Source organism: Buceros rhinoceros, unplaced genomic scaffold (genome assembly GCF_000710305.1).
Source record: "Buceros rhinoceros silvestris isolate BGI_N320 unplaced genomic scaffold, ASM71030v1 scaffold24476, whole genome shotgun sequence".
NCBI classification, from domain to species: domain Eukaryota; kingdom Metazoa; phylum Chordata; class Aves; order Bucerotiformes; family Bucerotidae; genus Buceros; species Buceros rhinoceros.
Window position 1 is genome coordinate 12,423 of NW_010416134.1, and position 447 is coordinate 12,869.

Here is a 447-nt window from a genome sequence, read left to right on the forward strand (position 1 = left end):
ACGGCCCTAGAGATAGGAGCTGAACACACAGCGCACCCCAGGTATGGGGTACCCCAGAGACTGCTAGGGCTATGGCGGGCCTCTTCAGGCACAGCAGCACCCCAAGGACCCCCAGCGCCAATGATGCACATCCCCACCCTGCTTGTTGTGCTCCCCCCACATGCTGCATGGCAACGGCAGCCCCTGCAAGCTGTGACTCCAACCCTGCTGCAGGGACAGGCAAGTGCAGGACTGTGGCACACCGGGGAGGGCTTTTCTGGGGACAGTACCACCCAGACAGACAGACCCTATCAGCATGGGGTGGAGAACAGAGGGGGCACATCATTCCCCGAACAAGCCCTGGAAGTTGCCGACACTGCCCCAGTGCATGACTCCAGCCTGGCGGGGCACGGCGCTTGGACGAGGCTGTATATTTAGCTGGCCCCAGCCTGACGCTGTCATGCAAGC